A 20,633-nucleotide genomic window follows, 5' to 3' on the forward strand; every position below is an offset into this window, starting at 1 on the left:
CTAGTGAGCCCACAACAGAATGAAAGCACACAGCAAAGATAGGAAATTTTTTAAAAAAACCCTCCAAGGAGCAAAACCCCCACTAAAAACAAAAACAAAACAATCCTGTTCCAACAACCTACCCAGTACAACTGATCCCTAGATCAGTATAAACTAAAGACTACAACAACTTCTGCCCTTCTCAGAGAGAAGTACATCTGATAACAGGAGTCTAGTACTCTTCAATGTCCTGTAGACCCAAGATAGCTTGTTGACTGCCCAGCTGAATGGGGAGGAAGGTGTGTCAAAGCACTGAGAGGGCAAATAGTGACTTTTCTATGGTGGATTCCAATATTCATTTAGCTCTGGACGAGGTTCAGATCCTCAGGAAACAAACAAGATCAATGTATGAATCATCACCCGAGATTCTATTATGTCCACTTTCATGACTGAGTCACTGGTTGGGACATAAAGAACCAATCTCAAAATGTTTACAAACAATATTTATGCATAACCACATAAAGATCTCAAATATTTATGAAGAAATAAAAATAATGCAGCCACTTTTGGGATGCTGGGAGTTACTCCTATTCTAAAACATAAAATAAATATTATTTATTTCACAGATTGTTTAGGAAGCAGGTAGAATGTAATTGTCAAACTGGAATTCAGTCAAATTGCTAGTGTTAACTCCTCTGACTTTACAACTATAGCGTTTCTATATTTATGAAGGTGAATGTTCAACAATATTTTAATCTTTATATGAAGGGTAAATTCTGTTCATTGGCTATCCAATCAAAACTTCTGCTTTAAAGAAGGGACAGCAGATACACAATATTAATTCAGTTGATTCAACCACAGTAATTTCATGGGTGGTCCACCTGCAGAATGAAAATTTTCCATATGTTGCTACATACCACTATATCCCCAAAATATTTCTCTTGAGGTTCACTGGACCCTCATAAATCAATCTGATGTGGGGGCTGGCAGTGAAAGGCGTATTTGGTGAAAATTGCCACTCTCCTCTGCAATTGCCTTGCCAATGGAAGAAATTGATTACTGGATACAACCCACAGTTTCTCAGTGTGGTCCTGGTAGCTGTATGCACATAATAGCAGCACAGAGATAAAGCTGGGGAAAGAAAACAGGATTCATAAAGAAGTAGTGGGTAAGAAAGAGCAGAAGAACCATTTGGTGGAGGGTTGACTTTTGCCTACATGCTCCATACACTGACCAATATGGAGAAATTTTAAAGAGCTTGGTTTTAGGAACACCATTGCTAAAGGGAGTCACACCTTTGTGGTTATATTTCAGAACAGCTACATTCACCTTCATAATTCCAACTAGAGTATGCCTCAAACAGAAGACAAACACATCAGTAAGCAGACTGACTAAACAACCAAATGAGACTACAACAGGAAAAGTTTTGGTATTCGTTGATGGTTCAACCCTTCAAACATACTTAAACCACAGGCCACAATTCCATGTGCTGGCTCTTGCCTTTAAACCACTACACGATCCAAGGCTGAGGGAACCAGAGTACTGCTACCATTTGAATCTGATAATCAATTAAGATAGTTATCAGAGGCCCTGCTTTCTGTGCTTTGCCCTTCAAAAATGAGATGGATAGCTATTAGAGAAAGAGACTTTCTGTTGTGATGAATCTCTATAACTCTCTCCCTGCAACGATTCACCTGGTGCTGAGACTGCTGAGTTTCAAGCAGCAGCAAAAACATTATCTTTGCCATTTGTGGATTCTTGATGGTGATTTTTATTTTTACTTGTTGGCTGGTTCCTGTTCTTACTTGCTGGTTCCCTATTAGAACCTACTATTGATTTGTATCTGCTTTTTCGCTGCCTATATTTATTAGCTTTGGTCTTATTGCTTCATTTTGGTAGAACTATAGTAATTTCATCTATATTTTAATGTTAATTGTATGCTGCTGGTTTTATGCTATTTTTGTCTTATTGCTTTTAATGGTTGCAAGTAGGGATAGGCACAAACCAATAAATGAATAACTTCATTCAGAACCAGCTTCACTTAAACCGATTCATGGAATTGAATTGTCCCCGATCCAAAAACGAAACTCATTTCTTTTGCAGTGTATTATTTGTTTCATTTGCAAAACAGCAGTGGTGTTGTGAGAGACCAGCAGCTGAGCTTTCCTGGGGGCACCTGATTTGGAGGGCTCTGACTCGGACATTCCAAATCAAATCTGAAACTTGGAGGGCAGGAAGAGAGCCTGCTGAAGACTTCTGGTGAGTTTGGTGACTCTAACTCATGAGGGGGCTGTTCTACACCTTCTGAGCAAAATGAACCATGAACCAGTTTTGGAAATCAAATGAACCATGACCCAACATGAAACACCATTTTCCCGGTTCATGCCCATCCCTAGTTGCAAAGCCATCTTGCTAGTTTTTAACTGAGGTTGAATTATAAAAACATTTTAAATAAAGTAGCATTTAACAGTGCCATATGATCAGGGCTTTTTTTGTAGCAGAAACTCCTTTGCATATTAGGCCACACACCCCTGATGTAGCCAATCTCCCAAGAGCTTACAGTAGGCCCTATCATAAGAGCCCTGTAAACTCTTGGAGAATTGGCTACATCAGGGGGGTCCGGCCTAATATGCAAAGAAGTTCCTGCTACAAAAAAAGCCCTGTGTATGATATAGAAATGAAAGTTTGTTTGCATCAGATTTGTTCAAGGTATGCCAGATATTAACCACATCACTACACACGCACTGTTGTAATGGGGGAAAACATCCAATTGCATCATCAGATTACTGTACAGAACTACACCCATGTGCATTACAACCACTCACCCATGACTGATCCCCTTCCTTCTTTTCAAAACACAAACACTGTAGCCTGAATTATGTGTATGAAAGAAATCCATACAGCCTTGCAGAATTGGACCAAATGCAAAACCAGCATTTTTTTTTTAAAAAAAATGTTTGCAGTACAGTACAAAATGTGCTGCACAAGACATCTTAGAAAAAAATGTTATCAATGCAACGGAGCCAGACAGGAAGCTGTGGAAGGACAGTACAAGCGAATGCCATCTGGATGCCTCTCACTGTCAATATCACTGCCTAACAAAACACATCAAAAGAGGTCCATCAAGCATACTGAGCATGAAATGTCTCAATTTCTGCCAACAGCCTCACATCTCTGCTGTTCCTGCTGCTGTTTCATGTCATCTTTATTAAATATGGCTTGCCCTTTTCACTGAAACCCCTAAGTGCAGACAAAACATTTTGCAGAACAAAGGGATGAAAGGGAGAGGGGAGGGAATCTTAGCCCAAAGTATTATTATTCTAATAAATGACAGGAGAAAAACCATTTCACTGCCTTTTAAAGCTTTGGTCACAATTTACAATACAGTGACCTGCTTGGAGAGAAACTGGGGCATCTAATTCTCCATTATGTACATCAGGGGTGTCAAACATATGGCCCACAGGCCAGAACCTCCACATGGCTCATATCTGGTCCACAAACAACTGGCTTTCTCCTGTTTCCTTCTCTGCGGCTGCTGCTGCATCACAGCTCACTTTCACCTGTCTCACTCCTGCTTTCTTTGGGGCTGCATCATGGCTCACTTTTGCCTGGTTCCCTCAATTGCACATACAAAACCAAGCCTCCCTTCCCTCCATTGGGTGACATCTCTCCCCCCTCCTGATCCATTGGGGAGGAAGGGAAGAGGAGGAAAACAGAGAGAGCACAAAGGAGAACAAAGTCAGAATCCCATGGCACCTTTAAGTTCAACAAAACTTTATTCCAGATATAAGCTTTCATGTGCATACATGCTTCTTCAGAGGGAGGGAAAGTATTCTTCTGACAAGCACAATTTACATTGAGATTAATTTGTTCCACTGTTTACTTTGAGACTTGATCTCTCTCACACACACATTAAAAGGAATGGGGTGTTGAGAGAAGGGAAAATGGGAATTAAACGGAAATTAATTTGCCTTATACTGAAAAAGTTTTTTGTAAAGGTTTCTCTCTGCCTATCTGGGATTTTATTTTCTTTCGAAAAGACCCTGATTAGGGATTACAACCCTTGGAACGAAGCCTCCTGAAGCCCGCTGCATCGCAGCGTGGCTGAGGGGGAAGTTTTGCCCCCCCTGGAGGGAGAGCGGAATCTTCGGCGCACTTCCAAGCGCGTTTTGGGCTGTGACGTCAAAGGCTTTAGCCTTGTTGGGTTTGTCTGGATTGAGGTTTGGTACCCATTCCTTTAGAATCGGGGCAGCCTCTACGGCTGCTGCCTTGGGTTATCCTACTTCGTCCATTCAACGCCTGGGCCGTTGGCGTTCTCAGGCTTACAAAGGTTATATTCGCCCTTTGCTCCGCTAATAAGTTTTGGTTAGGAGCTGGGGTATTTTGAGGTTCGGGTTGTATAACTTGTCTGTTTCTTCCTTTTAGATGCTGTTGTTCCTGGCCGGAAGAGCAGAGTTCTCATCTGCGGGCACAGTTATGTGTTTTGGGCAGCACATCAAGCTCAGAGAACTGCTGTTGGCTCTCAGCTGGGGCTCAGCAAACATGTCACGATAGAATGGAGGGGGCGCCGGGGTCTTCAGGGGCCTGGCTTGCTCCCCCTTTTGTTTCATGGGTCTGGGGGCCCTCCTCTGCAGGTATTGATTGTTCACCTGGGAGGGAATGATCTCGGGCTGATTAAGGGCAAGGCGTTGATCTTGCAGGCCCAAGACGATTTCAGGTACATAAGGAACAGATGGCCTGGTACCATTATAGTTTGGTCGGCCATGATTCCGCGCTTGGTGTGGCGCAGTGCCTGGAATCCAGCGGGGTTAGAAAGGGCTCGTTACCGAGTGAATAAGGAAATTCGCAAGGTTCTGGAGGGTGGTTTGGGCCACTATTTGCCCCATCCGGATATTTCTAAGGAATGTCCCGACCTCTACAGAGGGGATGGTGTGCATCTCTCGGAAAAGGGTAATATGCTTTTCCTGAGAGATTTGTGGCAAGGGCTTTTGTTGGTTTTGGGCCTTTCTGTAGGTGCTAAGCCCTAAGTAGAGACTTGGCCTTAGTTGTGGCAGGTTTTACGGGGTTTATGGCACCATGCGGCCTGGGGAGGACCGGTTAGCCTCCCCCTTTTGGGGAGTTAGGGGTCTGGCAGAATCAACCTTGGGTGTGGCCCGAGGTATGTGAATGCAGACTGTCCTGGAGACTCGATTGGATGGGTGCCTATAGCAGCACCAACCTCACGGCCTCACTGGATCTCTTTATTTCAGTCTCTTCGGGGTATTTTACTTGTTTATTTGATGGGACCACAGCAGCTTTGTTTGTTCTTCCCACAAAATATAGGCTCTTGAGAACTTTAACGTAAACCACAGATTTATTGTAACACAAAGTCTTAACTTGGGGATATGGGAGATATTTACACAGGTTAATACGTTGCTCAGTTGTTTCAGGCTTTACAATCACTTTGTCTTTTCTTGAGTCTCTCACAGTTACACAGTTCACAGTTTTCCTATAACTCACTCTCCACCTCTAGCCAAGGTCTGGCCTCTTGGGATTGATGTGTCTAGTCTCACCCCTTGACTGGAGTCTCTCCTCTCAGCCCTTCTTGGTGTCTCAGATCCACATCCACTCCCTCAACCTCCTCACTAGATCTTCAGAGTAGTCTCTAGGTGTCTGTGACCATTCCAGTCTTAACTGACTCACACACACAGGCCTCTTGGCCGGTTTTGTCGAGCTTGTAGTCTCTGGAAGACTTCCCCGTCTCCGCCTCAAGCTCCTTCACAGGATCAGCTGCCCTCTCAGCCCTTCTGGCAGGCTCAAACTGACCCTCTCAATCTCTGTCAGGTCCCCACTGACAGACTTCTCTGACAGGCACCTTCTCTGTCAGAAGCCAACTTGACTGAACCCCTGCCTCAGCAGTTTCTCTCACTCAACTACTTTCCCTCCCTGAGAGCTCCGAGCACTTTGCCCCCACCCTCAGGTCACCTGACGCAGGCCCTGTGCGTCTTCAGTTTCTGGTTAACCCCTAGCCTTTCGCTGAGACTTGCGTCTGGTGTTTGGGCCCTCCGGTGCGAGCCTCCCTGCTGGGCCTGCCTAACGGGAGCTGTGGCTCACAGCTACGGCTGGGGGGTCGGGTCTCTCGCCCGCTGGAAAAGGCAGGGGAGCGGTCTGAGGAGACCCCTGGCCCTGACCTGGCCGCAGTTCGGTTGCCCTTGCCGTTGCTGGTTATTTTAATAAAAGTGGCCCATAGTTTCACCAATCTAATTGTGTCCGTCTCTTTATTCCGACTTGGGGGCAATGGATTCCGTTGTTTAATAGACTAGCAGTAGGCAGCTAAATATTTAAAAATACATTTAGGGTTCCATGTGTTCCAGTTCAACAGGTCTCCCTGTCTCCCCTCCCACCTTACTAACTGCCTTTCTTCACATCAAACCCCACCCCCACGTTGCTTTTTAACTGTTTCATTATCATCACTAGCACTGAGTGGATTTTGCCCAGTCAGAAATCAACACATTGTCTGACTTGGAGAGTCTCTCCCCACCCCCCACCATTCTAACAGATGAGTGGGGGGAAGCCTTACAGCACAGCTTGCAATCTTTATTAGTGGAAAAAAGCAAGAGTCCAACAGAACCTTAATTAACAATATTTGCACCAGGGCTTTCATGAGTCACTGCTCACTTCTTCAGATCCATCTATCCGCATATCTTGGAGAGTGGAATCATTTCAGATGCTGAATGACAACAGAAGGTATTGGATTGGATTTATATCCCGCCCTATACTCTGAATCTCAGAGAGCTGTCACAATCTCCTTTACCTTCCCCCCCCCCACACACACACACAACAGACACCCTGTGAGGTAGGCAGGGCTGAGAGAGCTCTTATAACAGCTCTTTCAACTCCTACGAGAGCTAAAGCTGACCCAGCTGCAAGTGGAGGAGTGGGTAATCAAACCCGGTTCTCCCAGATAAGAATCTGCAAACTTAACCACTACACCAAACTGGTGGTAATTAGACAGGAAACCTAGATCTCAGTTCAGTCCAGGAGGATGCATTGTCTTGAGCTTCATTATCAGTTGCAATTCAGCCATCTCTCTTTCTAATCAGTCTTTGAAATTCTTTTGTAAGAGAACTCCTACTCTTAGGTCAGCAATTGAACATCCTGAAAGAGTTACACATTCTCATACTGGTTTTTGAATGTTGTGGTTTATAATGTCAGACTTATGCCCAATTATTATTTGTATTCTCCTAGACTGGACTGAGACCTAGGTTTCCTGTCCTATTACCAGGGCCGATATTTCCATGCCTACTACCCTTCAGCATATCACATCTAATCCAATCAAGCCTGCTGTTGTCATTCGGCTGCTATTGCCATTCGGCATCTGAAACCACCTTCATAAAGTTTATATCTTCGGTACCCCATGTTACATTTTATGGCAGCATGGCATGGCATGACAAAGTGACATTTATGTCAGATATGGCCCTCAAAACAGTCAAGAAACTGAGTTCCTGATTGGTTCTTCTTTAAACATTGTTTCAGGCTTCATTTCAGCTTCTAAGCCAGAAGTTAAGTTGCAAAGTAGATGGAAAATAACTGTGCTTGTATTGGGAAGATTCAGCAAGTTGACCTCATGATATGAGATAGCAGCCCATGTGCAGGCAGTAACTCAGTGCCTATTTCTGACTCTCTGTTCCCAGGCTAGAATTATGGTGCTTTAGCAACCAATTAACCAAATTCCATTTAATTGAGAATTATTTGCACCTGCTAGAGCTGGGAGGATAAAGCCACAGATCACCCTACCAGTTCATCTTAATCAGACCCCCTTGAGGGGCGGGTCATGTACCTAGTAACAGGGTCATCATCAGACAGAGATCTGATAGGTCTAAGGGTGCCAGACCATGTTGGGCCTTTAGTCATAAAAAAATAGTTTATGGCTCTTGAGTATAGTTCTTCTGGAAGCTATCATGTTCTGGTTCCTGGTTGTAACTTGAATGAATACTTGCTGTGGGTCTGGCAGTCTGCCTGCCCAATGCTTATTCTGGATGGAGTAGACTTTTGATTGCTGAACATCTTCAGCTAAGAAAGGTAACATCTTTGGAGTCTCACTCTCCACAACAGCAGAAGAGCTATCAGCACAGGAGTGGGACTGTAGTGGTAAATCCTTAAAGGTCCTTTCCCCAAACCTCTCTATCTTTGCTTAGCTTCACCAGATTAGCAACTGTGGCCTCGATAAATCAATGTCAATAAATGTCGTGACTGGATATTTCCAACTCTGGAAGGAGATATCTTCATGGGCCCACTGTTTTAGATCATGTATCAATTTTGAACCAATATCTTACTTTGTAGCTAGTCTCTTGAATTTAGCTTTGTTATTTTGATTCCTCACTGCTAATGTTCCATTTGAATCATTCTTGCACACTTTTAATATGTTTTTAAATTACATTTGTGGTGTTTTGTTCTTCAGGTGACTTCAATCCTAATTCCAGGAGGCTGGTGATAGCTACTAAGACTGGTGTGTGTGAGGACTCACATGCCCAGGGTTTTGTAATTTTGTGTTTTGCGGACCCTTACTGACAATCCCTTGGAATAGTGGTTATTTACAGTAACAAATGAGTTCGACACTTGTGATCTAGACAATATATGAACAATAGTACAACATATTTAGTTGGTTTGAAGAGTTAATGGGGTAAATCATATATTGAACAGCAAGAAGTTCAAAATAAGACACATGCTTTTGTTATAATAATTAAGGGTCAACTTAAAATTCTTTCTTTTTCCATTTATTTCATTTGGGGGAAGGACAGCACACACTAAATACCTAAACAAAAGTAATACAGGGGACAAGTTTTTAGATCCTTGTTTGGGAACTAGATTGGACAGCACAGACAGAAAAGCATGCTTCCATGCATATCACTAGTACCTCCATCACCAATATAAAGTTTCTATTTAACTATTAAGGATAATAATCATAGACTTATCCTTCATGAACATGTGCCACCTTTTAAAACTAACCAGCATCTGACCTAGTGATCCTGACTTCATCTTATGGGGAATACAAGAAGATAACTATGTGTGAAAAAGTATTTCAGCTGTTTTGAATCCAGCTTTATATGATATTGAAGAGTAAAAAATCTATTCGTCCTTCATAAATCTATCACATCAATCCTGAACTAAAATGTTATTATGGACCTGACAGTTGATACATGATCTAAAACAGTGGGCCCATGAAGATGTCTCTTTCCAGAGTTGGAAATATCCAGTCAAGACATTTATTGAGTCAGACATTGATTTATCAAGGCCATAGTTGCCAATCTGGAGAAGCTAAGCAAAGATAGAGAGGTTTGGGGAAGAGACCATTAGGGATTTACCACTACAGTCCCACTCCTGTGCTGATAGCTCTTCTGCTGTTGTGGAGAGTGAGACTCAAAAGGTCAGAGGGAATCCATCTGAGGAGGCATGTGATCCCTTAGAAGAGACCACTTCCTTGGGTAACAGACTGATATCATCTCATACCAAGGATACCTCAGAGGGGCTAGGGGGAGGTGGGCTTCTGGAAGTGAGTGATTCAGTCGCTAGGAATATAGAAAGTGGGATCTGTGACAGCAGTTTTGTCCACATGGTGATTTGCCTGCCTGATGCAAAGGCTACATACATCACATGCTGTCTAGATGGGTTGACAGATAGTGCTGGGGACAAATCATTAGTCCTACTTGGAACCAGTAACATTGTGCGATCCAGTTGTGTGGTCCTGGAAGAAAAAATTAGGTTGCTAGGCAGAAAGCTGAAGGCCAGAACATCAAAGGTAGCTGTGGTAACCTTGCCCAGTTCCCTTCCTCAAAGGCAAGGATTTCCCGCCGTTTTTCTCTCCCTTTCTGACTGAGCAGGCTTATTTATTAGTTTTCTTTTTTTGTCCCACCCTGTCACATTATGGAAATTTTGCAGCTGACTGAGCCCAGGAACCTGAGGGAAGGGACAAGTGCACCTCTTTAACTTACTGAAATGACACAAGGCTTTTTAAAGCTCAAAAATAACAAAATATTTTATTCAACACAGAGGAGAAAAGTCAGGTGAAATCAGGGGTAAAATTTCTGAGGTAAATCAATATAGGCACAGACTACAGTTCATATGTTTCAAACAACTTTTCATAGTAACTTAGAATCTTTAAGATGACAGGCTTTTATTTCAGTGTTTCCTAAACACTCCAGTATACTTTCTTGAGCATATTTGGTTCTTTTAGTTTCCAGAAGGCAGGGATAGGCTATCCAATACCCAAATTCCTTCACTAAAGCCACCAGTACTCTTATCAAGGTTTACTGACTCTTCAAGTTTCAAAAGGAAGTTTCTAAACACATCTCACCAGGTATCACCCCACTCCCTCAGAGCTATCCCTCTGTCTTAAGTGGGGGGGGGGGCTTCTCTCACTAGAAGATCCATCCCTTTTTCTGTCTTGAATAGGAGTCTTCATCTAACTACCCACTCCACCTGCAAATCTTCCCACTACTCCATCTGTGTTAAACTGCTCTCAGTCAGGACTAAGCACAAACCATGTCAGCACTAAACCCTTCTCTTTCAGGGCTAGACTCAACCTTATCAGTGTTGGACTCTTCTCAGTCATGGCTAAATTCAGACTGCCCTCTATTCAGCATTCAGCCCTCAAGACTTTCTTGGCTCAACCGTTGTGAACCAATCAGATCTTTGATAAGACAGCATTAACATGCCATTGTTGGTCTTTGGTTAGAATTAATGATAAATTTACCTAACCATGTTTCCCCTGGTTATCTTCCCCCAACCTGTTAATACAATTTCCATTTTTAAAACTTTTCTAGTCATAAGGACCAGACTACCTATATGGTAAGACTTTAACAAGTTTACATGAAAATTTTTACATTGCCATCCTACAGAATTTATATTTACCAAATAGTTTACAATGGAAAGCTTGTTTACAAAACTGAAGCATCCTTCCCAAGTTACTTCCAGCTTGTAATTTCTCCACGGTTTCAACAGGAGGATCAATCAGATCTCTCAGAGCAGCCTGTCACTCAAGGCTCTGGCTCTGTGAGGAATTAACCTTTCATAATCCTTTACCTAATTACACAGAACTGATAAGATTTTAAAGTGTGGTCTGTCACAGTTGCATTGTCAAAAGTGCTGCCAGTTTCACATGCGGGGCTAGCTATACATGTACAGATCAGGGGTCTCAATGAGTGGATGAGAAAATGGTATCAGAAGGAAGGATTTAGATTTGTTAAGGCACTGGGGAAATTTCTGGGACAAGCCGAACCTGTACAAAAGAGATGGGCTTCACTTAAACTAAAAGGCAGCCAGGCTGCTGGTGACTAAAATAAAAAAGGTGGCAGAACAGCTTTTAAACTAATCCCAGGGGGAAAGCCGACAGGAGCTTAGAAGCCTCCAGTTTGGGACAAGTCAGTCCAAGGGGTTGACTGCATAAACCAGGGGTCCTCAAACTACGGCCCGCGGGCCAGATGTGGCCCGCTGAGGACGTTTATGCGGCCTGCCAGGTTATGGCAAAATCAGACCGGAAGTGACGTTCGACCTAAACTCGCATTAGCAACGCACACTTCCGGCACTGGGCTGAGGCGGCGGAGACAGAGTGTGAGGTGATACCGAGGTGAGGTGAGTTCCCAGGCCGGGGTGTGTGGTAGGGAGAGAGATGCAGAAGACGGAGAACTGACGGCCCGCGGCCTTGTACAGTAACAGCAGTCCGGCCCTTCAACAGTCTGAGGGACAGTGAACTGGCCCCCTATTTAAAAAGTTTGAGGACCCCTGGCATAAACACTCAGAGTAATATTGATAGGAGGGTAACAGAACTTGGAGTGAGGGTAGGATGGCAACGAAGGGCCATGTGTGGCAACTATGGGGCTGAGGTAAATGTGGGTTATTGGGGAGGGGAACACATTATATAAGTATCTATATGCTAAAACTAGAAGTGTGTTTAGAATTGCACCATAGGAGTGCTATCTTGGTTCTGCCGAGGATACACAAAAAACTTCTCTGGCTTAAAGTCTTGACCCATCTTTCTTTCTAGAATAGTTTTGTCAATGCATCTTACAAATGACACAAACATCTGGTTATTCAATCCTACCCCTGAATGCTTTTTCCTCATCCCAGCTGCTCACTACTAGCCACAGACTGTTTACAGAGCTAAGCAATCTGCATTTTATTTTACACAAGAGACTGTCTTATTTCCACAGCTACCCACAATTTCTAATTCACATTAATAGAAAACAAAAGCCAGCTATCTAATTAAACAGGCAAATGGCCCGTAAATTAATACACAAAATTATTTCACTGTTCAGCTCTTTGTTAGATGTTTTGCCTAGTCAATTCAAAATAACTGATGACTGAAGGCTTAGATTCTTTATTCAAACCACCCTCAAGGCCATTATATAACATATAAAGGCATGGTACCAGGAAATGATGATCTTAATGAAGATGAGTTAGGGTAAAACATTTACAAGGTGAAAAACAAGCAAAACACAGTGATCTGCAAAATGCATGAGGCACAAACATTAACAGATGAAAAAAGGGCTTTGTTTTTGTTTGTCAGGAGTATGGATGGCTGCACCAAACTCTAGTCTTGGACAGTGCGTTCCCAGTCTGAGATCAGTTATTCCAGGTGAGAACTGAAGAACCTGTATCTTGAAATGCACCAAGTAGAAAGTACTGCTCTAGTTTAACCAACAGTTCTTGTATTAAGTCTGCTCAATCCAAAGGTTCCATACTACCTTCTAACTGCAGAATCTGCTGTTGCTCACCTCTGTTTGCTGTTCTTGAAGAAGGCTCTGACCACACATAATCCCAGATAGCACAACAGACTATGCTACAGACACAGACTTTGAGGTTGTCAGTTCAAGATATAGAGTGTCTGCTATGAAGTAAAACAATGCATACATGTAATATGCATTTTTTTTTTAATCTTGCTGCTTTTTCACCAAGACTTTGTACCAATTGTCACAATAAAATTACAGTAAGGGATAATGATCTTGTCCTAGCAGACACAAGGAGTTACTCTTGCTTTGTTCTCCTGAGTATATGTTGATTTTGCCATTCGTTCACTGTGCTGATTTCATTACTGGTGTCTGTTGTAGTCTGATTTAATTATGTTAATTTGCTGTGTATTAGTTTTACATATCTATTGTTAACCCCTACTAACCAAATGATAGCATATCAGAACCTAAAACACGGCACACTGCCTTTGCAAGAAACATGGCACAGTGCCTCTGAAAGACAATATTCTCCAGAGAGCAAGAGTTCTATTTTCTGTCCTACTGTTTATATGAGCATTTGCGTAATTCATTTCCATTATTTTTGTTGCCATTATCACAGCCAACAACACGTGCATCTCTTGTTTCTATACAACCTCACTGAAACTGATCTACTAGAACTGGTGTACACTATCATGCTACTCAAATGGTCATCATGGGGTAGGGGCATTCCTTACTACAACCACAACTAGCATAGGTCCTCTAGCTCCCTGCCCCGCTGCCTGCACTTCTCATCCCTAGCAGCGCAGTATGGCTCCTGCACCTTAGAGTGAACGTGCCACAGGGATGCCAGCACTCCGCCTCCCAGTTTCCAGAAGCTTCTGGAAGCCAGGAGACAAAGTGATGGTGGCAGGGCAATGGCAGCTAGGAAGCGGTGCACTCTGAGCCACGCCACACCACTAGGCTTGCTTATTTCCCTTGCCACAGAGGCAAGGGTGAGTAGGAGGACCCTTCCCAGCACTCTCTTCCCCAGGCTGTGCCTAAGGCTGCCTGATGGAAGTGCCAGCCCTGGAGGCTCCCTGAGATGTTTTCCAGTAGTTAGTGGAAGAACATGGAAAAAAGCAAAAAAGGGAAGTGGGTGGACAATTGGAGGCCTTGATTTGCATATAGCTCAAATGCCAGGAGACTCTATAAAGCAGCATTTCTTAAACTCAGGTTCCTTTTCTAAGCTTATTCTGCCTTTGGGGACTCCAAGCCCAGGTCTATACCAGATATCTAGTAGGTGAGTAAGTACATGGAGATTCTTAAATGAAGGCCAATTCATCCTCCTACTGCATTTGTGAAGAGGGTAAAAGAATACTCAAGATTATTGTAGCAAAAGTCTTTCTTGCCTGCTAATAGGACCCACTCAATTAATCTAGATCAGGGGTGTCAAATTCATTTGTTATGAGGGCCGTATCTGACATAAATGAGACCTTGTCGGGCCGGGCCATGTTCGGCTGAGCCATATGTGTACCTATTTAAAATTAGCAGAGATATAAACTTTATAAAGGACACAGACGAACACGTCTTTTTTTCCTTAAAATATTAGCACTCATTGATCTTAAAGGTACTTTCTTTGTATTTCTCTCATGGGATCCAGGGAACTGGGCAAAGGAAGCTCTGACTCTTTTCTTCCTTCCCCAGGGGAACAGGAGGGAGAGGAGCCTCAGCCAATAGAAGGGAGGCTTGGCTCAGTAGCTCTGCTGTGCCACTGAGAGAGCCTGGCAAAGCAGGAGGAGCCTCAGCCAAGGGAGAAAACAGGGGTTTTGCTCTGTAGCGCCTGTGTGAGTTAGCAAGCCTTGCAAAGCAAGCTGTTATACAGAAGGAAGCAAGAAAGAGGGAAAAGGAAACAGATGATACCCACTTGCTCGGGGGCCTGATCTGGCCCTCAGGTCGCATGTTTGACACCCCTGATCTAGATATTAATTTTAATCTTGAAGACAACAGATGAGGAGCTCTTTCTCCAGATCGCATTCTTCCTTGGTGTCTTGGAAAGAAGGGAAAGACATCCTCAGCAACTGCTTTTCTTCCAGCTGCAGCAGACAACTTCTAGAAATCCAGAACTCACTACCTGCTTACGCTGTTAGTGTCTTTTGTATCCCAGACCTTTTTTTTTTTTAAAGAAACAAGTCACGGCTCCAACCTAAAAGGTTCCTGGAGTCCTAACAACCTAGCACCCCAAAACACAGAAACCTTGTCCAACAACAGATTGCAAATACAACATGACTGCTTTTCATCACAGGGATAGCTCTTCATGTATTAGCCTATTAAACATAAACTAGCCCTCAGTGGGGAAAAAAGCTGTTTTGCACTGATGGTTCCAACATAGCAACATGTTAGAACAGCTGTTAGTTGCAGTCAAGTTTCCTTAAGACATGAAATAGTTCCCTAAGATCATGACAAGTTAGCCTTTTACAAGCATGTTCCAAACCCCAAGCTCATGTCCCTGTGACTCATATTATATGCAGAACACAGGCAGACAAAAGACAAAAAGCACTGAAGTGCTTAAAAAAGACATAATTCCCACAAACACCTAAATGAGCAATGACTACTACTACTTTGCTTTATCACACACACAGTTATTCATATCTTATGTAATCACCATTCATTGCAGGACTCATTTCTGCTGACCCAGTTTGTGATGCTAGAGTTCCAGAAACATAACTTGGGTCCTAAAAACAGTGAAAGAGGAAGATCTGGATCAGATCTATGCAACTGGAGGAGGAAGGCTCATTTCCCCAATCAAGAATCTACCCTGACTGCTTTAAGTCTTGGTAAGGAAAAGAAAGAGGAAGCTACATTAAGGCTGTTTTTGTCTCTTCTGGGGCTTAAAGCCGTCCAGAAAAGGGTATTTTTGAATAGTGTTGAAGGAAAAGTTAAAACTCTGTCCTCTTTCATTGTGGTTGTGTTTTGAGGCCAAATTTCATATCTGGGTTCCAGTCCAGCATCACACATAGTTTTGCAGCTACTCAGCAAAATAAGGATATGTTATGCAATTTTTATCTTTTAATTACAATTAAAATTTTAGCTTGCAATATTACAGAATATTTCCCACATCAATACTAACACATAAAAAGGATTTTTAAGCCAGTCATTATCAGAATCTTTTCTTCAAAACCAGAGAAGAGAGAGCACACCCCAACATAATTTCATGATTGAACACATGAATAAAGCTTGAAGGAACGTCCCCTCAGGTGATTGCAAGCTGCTGCACATGCATGTTCCTTTACTCAAGTGTTCTAGTCACAGTCATAAATCACATGGCTGATTCTTAGACCGTAAACACATGGAGAGAGAGGCATCCTTACATTTTTACCTAGAAATTCTACATGCCACAAAAAGTCTCCATCACAGACTGAATGCTTTTCCTTATTTAAACTTTTTAAACATGCCATGTTCTAACACTTCTTGCTTTTAAATACAGTTATTACACGAATACATTTGCTAAACAAAGCACAGTATACATTAAGTCATCAATCCAAACACAGTAACAACCATGGAAATCAAAGTTACACTGTCATTCACTCTTGACAATGATATCAACATGTTGAAGGATACAACTGTGAAACTCAGTTACTGTAAAAGAAGAAATTGTTTTTGAAAAGTGATCCAGGTGACAGCATAGAACTAACTTGCTATGACTTCCAGGATATCATCTCCTAAATTCCCTGGCTTTCAATAATTCTTTAGAACACTTTTGAGAAGATATTCTCTCTCTCTAGAATTATTTTCCACTTTCTTTTATTAGTCTATACCAACATTGCTAGGGCAGATAACATTAACAGAAACACTCATAAACTGGAAGAACTCATTTGCATATTAGGCCACACCCCCTGATGTCACCATTGTTCCAAGCAGAGCTTTTTAACATAGAAAACCAGCAGGAACTCATTTGCATATTAAGCCACACCCCTTGATGCCAAACCAGCCAGAACTGCGTTCCTGTATCTATCAGCCATTACTTTATATCAACATCTGGACATCAGCTGTGGCCTGAGTATGCAAAATAACAGAAATGTAGAGATCTGGTTTGACTCTGCTACTGAAGTACCATGACAATCAAAGCCAGGACCACGGAGGTTACTTAAAAGTACCATGAGGCTGAACAAAATACATTATGCTAACAAAATATTAAAAGGTGCTTTATTTAAGTTCTACTTTGCCAAGTTTATTTATTCATTTAGCTGATTTCCATTATGCGAACGGGCTCCAGGTGGAGTACAACATATCAACAGCAACAATAATAAATCACAATGATTAATGAAAACAAGCCATTAAATCAATAAAATCAATTAACAATAGATTGTACAATTCTAACAAGAGGCAGCTCTGGCACAACAAAGATAGAATCAGTGCTACAGCAGTAGGCCCAATAAGACATGGAATGACACAACAAGGGAGGCCAAGTTAGATGTATTATGGATGCCTGCTGCCTTACCCAAAGGCCTGGTGGAACAGCTCCATGATTCCTTCCTTCCTTCCTTCCTTCCTTCCTTCCTTGCACCTCCAAAATCTCTTTCATGAGCCTCTGCCTTCCCTCCCAACCAACCACAGCAATCATATGCCAATCATTTTCTCCAAATGAACGCACAATAGCATTGATGGTCTCTGTCATGATCCTGGGCCTAGTGAGGCCTGAAGACCCCAGGGGAGCTTGCCTAGGAGTTACTGGGAAAAGCCTACATTTCCCAGGATCCCCTCTGTCCCTCTGATTGGGTGGCAAGGTTTTGGAGGGAAACTAGCCCAGAGAGAGGTGGAGTCTGAGATCCCTCCAACTGAGATCTGCCAAAAATTTTGGAAGAGATATTCAGATACATGGTGACAATGCCTAGAATTATTTATGCAGCAAAATGGAGTAGACATTTACCCAGGATTAGAAGAGTGAAAAAATAAAACTTGCAGAGTATGCAGTGATGGCGAAATTAACTACTTATCTGAGAAACAGGTCATTTACAAAATTCCAGGAAATGAAGTGTGTATAAAAGGAGGAGATAAATTTAGAATGAGAAGTAATTTAAAATATTGTATACAAACGTATTGCAATGAAGAAGCAAAATGAGAATTAGTCTTAAATGTATAATGTTGAATATAAATGTATTCCAATCAAAGTTATTTTTATTGCATTGCAGACAGCGTTTCAAAAATACTTTGTGTAATAAAGAGGAAGAGGAAGATAATTATATATCATAAAATATTTTCTATTTTATGATATATAATTATTTTTCTCTTCCTGTATCCTCTTTATAGTACTTATTTGCCAAAAAATAATATCAAGTATGCAGTAATGGCAAAAATATGCAGTACTAAGTATGTGGCAAGGGTAAAACGAATAACTTACTTGAGAAACAGATTAGTTATGAAATTTGAAATGCACTTGATCCAGCCTTGGGTTAAATTCTAATTTTCAAATGCCTAACTTGATCTCTGAACATGGAGCAGTAAAATTGACGCATTGGCACTTGCAAAGCATGAGTCGGTTAACAAGTATTTATTGAATGCCACTTCATTCTAGTTGACTTAATTATATTACACCTCACATCCAGAAGTATGTCCTGCAGCATTATGATTTAAAAACTGAAACACGTGGAAATATATGCTGTGTTCATTAACAACACACCACCAGCGCATGGTTATTAGAAGGAGCATAGCGCAGGCCAAGCCAAATGAACTATGTGGGTATGAACTACCTCCTATATGAAACCTAACTGTAAACAAGCTTTTTGCCCTCCAGCAACTACTTTGGTGAACAAGGACCAGCAGCAATTACAATGCTATCACGTTCACTTGCTATCACTTTGGAGATGAGACTATTCTAAAAGTTAAAATGGATCACAAGCAAGGATATGACATTACCTGGCATATACAAGGGTTTCAAAAACAGTCCTTACCTAACTCTCTTACAAAACATGACTGTGTCCATGTTAAAGTGTGTGTTTCTGTTTCAAAGACTGACATTCACTTCTGTTTCTCACTCACAAATACAGGGGATAAACCCCCTCTGTTATGTCAGTACCATGAAACTAAAATAGTATCTGGTTTTGAACCAGCCTAGCTTAGCTGAGGAGTGTGGAATCATTCAGAACCTTCTTTTTTGTTCTTCTACTTTTATCGCTTAGGATTTATGTACCTATCACAACCTTACTCTTATAATTTCTAGCTGCCCTTATATATGGTTAAAGTGAAATCATGTTCGCCAAATAAACTCTGTGACGGTCTACTCACAAGCAAGCCTCCTAATGTCCAATAGGTTTACTTCCAGGTAAGTATACATGCGACAGCAGCCTTATGTTTACAAAACCATCTGCTAGACTAGGGCAAATCCAGGCTTGTGTAACCAACAACCAGTGCCTCTCCCTCTTCCCCTACACCTTTTTCCTGTAGCAACTTCATTATATCTCCATTTTTGGAGCAAGACCTGTTCTTCTTTTTCAGTACCTGCCATCATTCAACAAACATTCCATATCAGCAACACCACAAATTTGGGAGACCTTCAGAAAACTTCTCCCAACCTTTCCCATGTGTAGGGAAATACCTGTCCAAAAGGGGGGGGGGGTTTGCTATAAAAGCAAAACTGAATGCATGATTGGTAACAGCCTTATTGTACACCTACGAAGTGTAGAAAATTAGGAAGGTCACTGGCCAATTACCCCCCCCCCCCCCACACCGCAGACATCGGTGTTTATTGGGCTGTCAGGCCAAACCTGGGAGGCAAAATAGCCCTGGACGATCCATGCGATAATTTCGGCCCCCACCAGCGGAACTCTTCACCTCCCTGTCTACAGCCCAGCTCACCACATTTGCAGTGACACACACCACCCCTGATCCTATACATGTGCTGCGTCTCGCGTGCAAGGGTGACAGACGCAGCCGACAGACAGACTGTCGGTAGCTTTGCCACCAGCCATCTCCGCCGTTTCCTCCCCCCCCCCTCCCATTATTTGGGCAGCTCCCACCAGAGAGCGCTGATCAGAGACAAAAGCGGGGTGGTGGTGGGAACGGGGGGGGGGGAGGGAAGAGAAGCTCGCAACTCACCTGCTGCGTCCTCGCTCCCTTTCGGCCTCTTTGGGCTCCGAAGGTCTGTAGCATCCACCAGCAGAGCCGAGAGATCGGAGGGGCGGCGGCAGAGAAAGAGCGAAGACCCCCGCCTCACACACACACACACACACACAAACACACACACGGAAGGCGATTTCAGAACTGGGGGGGGAGAGAAGCCCGAGAGAAAAGGCGGTGTTTGGAAGGTCAAAAGGGTGGGGGGAGCTTTGCTGATCGATTTGCGGCAGGCAAATAGGGGCGGGGGAAACCCCCCTCCTCCCGAGCAGAGCCTACGGAGTTGTCTGGCTCGGGAGCAAATACAAATCCGGAGCCGCTCAGCTTCTTCTTCTGGAGCGCAGCGCGCGTGGCCTGGTGACTAAAAGCACGGGCTAAGGGGAGGAAATGATCGCTCCCGGCCGCTCAGGTTGGACTCTTTGGCAGCGCTGAGGCTCTCCAGCTGGGCGGGAGGGGAGGGGAGGGGAGGGCCGAGCTGGTCAGCCTGGTCAAGGGCGAGCTCCCGCTTTGCTTGGCCCGCAAGCCAGGAAGCCGTCCAGGAGCGCCGACACCTCCCCGCCCAGAGCACCTCGGTCTTGGGCACAGAAGCGCGGGGAGCCCTTTGCACGGAGGGGTGGGGCTCCCGCTGCAGCTCCACTCCGAACCAGGAAGGAGGGAACGAGACACGCGCATGTAAACACACACTGAGGGCAAAAGGCCACCCTCTTGGCGGGAGGGCGCTTTCGGCTGTGGGGAACGCGAGCGGGGCAGGGGGAGCTTTTTCCCGATACGAGCAGCGCTCCCAAGCCAAGAAGTCCTCTGAGCGTCTCCGAAAAGGCCGCCAAAGCGGGGAAGGAAGGAAGGAAGCAAGCCGCCGTGTGT

General features: G+C 43.3%; 1 protein-coding gene across 3 annotated transcripts in view; it reads right to left on the reverse strand.

Moving 5' to 3' along the window:
- Positions 1 to 19,918, reverse strand: part of MBP (myelin basic protein) — a 194,150-nt gene extending 174,232 nt beyond the window's left edge. For all 3 annotated transcript variants that reach the window (XM_060244092.1, XM_060244091.1, XM_060244094.1), the window contains exon 1: positions 19,755 to 19,918. The gene's annotated coding sequence lies outside the window, so the exon portion shown is untranslated. The remainder of the gene's footprint in view (positions 1 to 19,754) is intronic.
- Positions 19,919 to 20,633: the final 715 nt, after the last annotated feature.

Source organism: Heteronotia binoei, chromosome 7 (genome assembly GCF_032191835.1).
Source record: "Heteronotia binoei isolate CCM8104 ecotype False Entrance Well chromosome 7, APGP_CSIRO_Hbin_v1, whole genome shotgun sequence".
Taxonomy (NCBI): Eukaryota; Metazoa; Chordata; class Lepidosauria; order Squamata; family Gekkonidae; genus Heteronotia; species Heteronotia binoei.